We start from the raw sequence: 1,998 nt of genomic DNA on the forward strand, positions 1-1,998 counted from the left end.
CTACACTCCAGAGAGGGGTAATCCCTGTGGGTAAAGCTTGCTTCGCTCTTCACGGGTGTCCGGCAGAGCGGGAAGGGATGAGCTGTCTCAGGAACCTCTCTGGCCATGCCCGTTCCCAGCTGATTCCAACCCCTCTCATGACAGCAGCACTGCTGAGCCAAGAGACAGCTGGGGAACTGGGAGGGACGTTACCCACCACCAAAAGAAGCCCCTTTTCAAGTGATTGGGAGGCAGTGAAACACTGATGGCACTTTTCCTGAAGGCAAAAAAGAAAGACAGAGAGCTCCCATCTTTTCTTCCTTGGCTTAGACAAGCTGCATCCTGGGCTGACCCCTGCGCATCAGCTGCGAAATGAAGACAGTAGAGCTGTGGGAGAGCCAAATGGTAACGTATGTGCGTGATGCTGCTCCGGAGGCTCACGATATTACAAAGAATATTCCCAGGATCAGGGGCAGGGCAGATAATTCCCTTGATTCTCCATGGTCAGTGCAGCGACAGGGGTCTGCCTCTGTTTTGATGTCTGTGGCACAGCTTGCCATGCTTTTCCTGGATGTCTCCCTCCATCCCAGAGGGCAGAGAGCAGGGGCAGGCGAGAATACAGCTCTGAACAGATTTAGGGAGAGGCTGAAGCTGTAAATCGAGATCTTCAATGCATTTCATCTCCTTCCCTTTCAGTATTTATCAAGAAAACAAACGCGTACACAGGAAATAAGGAACAGATGCGCAGGCACGCGCTGCGACAGATAAATCACCTCCTCTCCTCTCTCACTGAACATTGCACAGATCCCTCGACCGGGTGCTGGGCAGGAGCCGCCCGTCACTAGGTCTCTTTAGTTATCATGCCCTTTCACCAGCTGCCCAGAGACACGCTGGAAGTACACTGCAGGGTCTCCTTCAGTGGTCAGCCCTTCGGTGGCGTGTTGGCACGAGGATCTTCTCGAGTCCCTGGGAGCAGCCTGAAAGATCAGCAGCACTAAACACTGCCCATCTTCAGCACAGCGCAGGCAGGAGCGAGGTGGCACCTCCTGTGTCAGAAGGGCACTGTCCTCCATGTCCGCCAGCCTTTCGCTGCAGGAAATCTCTACCTTTTCCTCCCTATTCCAGATCAAAGGACGATTGCCCCTTCCTGCCAAATGCACACACTTGTGGTCTCCCAGGTCATTTCCCCACCGCACCAGCACCCGCTGGAGCTCTTGCTGCTGTGTGGAGCGTGCCCTGAGCAGCCTGCTCTGCAGAGTCTTGCTCTGCATAGCAGGAGAACGCAAATGGAAGGGACCTGCTGGGCTGTACCTAGTCCTTTGCTGCCACAGGCAGCTAGGTCACGGCATCCTCCGCAGAGCCTTATCTGTGGAGCTCTTCCAGGGAACGTTTGGTTGGCAAGAGCAATATTTACATTAAGCATGAACCAGAATCAAACCTCGGGCGCAGGTTTCAGTTCTGGTTTGGCCTTTCCCGAGTCCAATCCCACAACAGACGAAACCTCTAAGCCTTCAGCTCTGCATTTCACACTGCCTGACGCGAGCGCGTGTCTCAGCCAGGCGATCCTGGCACGCTGCAGGGTACAAATGACGAGCCTGCGCCGAGCTGAAAGGCCCTGCCCAGGACTCTCACATGTCGCCCGCTGAGCGGGTCTCAAAGTGCACCACAGGCTACGGGAAGGTTTCTAGAAACCACTTGGGGTCCTGCTGAGAAGCAGCCACCCCTGAGCACATTACAGCACTCGCTGAATGACTTCCAGCAAGGCGAGAGCTTCGTTTGTGAGACTCCTAAGGAAATTGCATCCAGTTGTCATTGCAAAGGAGGGAATTCAAGGCATGCACGCTGTAATTGCTCCCACTGGGAACTGCCAGCAGCTACGAGGGTGGCACCCCGTGGCTGCGAAGGAAAAAGAAGCTGTAGAGTAAGTACTGCTGTGTGTGGCCAGGACTTTGCAGTGCCATCTCCTCTGAGCACAGCCCTTCCCTGGAGCTCCTCCTCCGCCAGCACCCCAGCCCCTAC

The sequence above is a fragment of the Buceros rhinoceros genome, unplaced genomic scaffold, assembly GCF_000710305.1.
Source record: "Buceros rhinoceros silvestris isolate BGI_N320 unplaced genomic scaffold, ASM71030v1 scaffold7412, whole genome shotgun sequence".
Taxonomy (NCBI): domain Eukaryota; kingdom Metazoa; phylum Chordata; class Aves; order Bucerotiformes; family Bucerotidae; genus Buceros; species Buceros rhinoceros.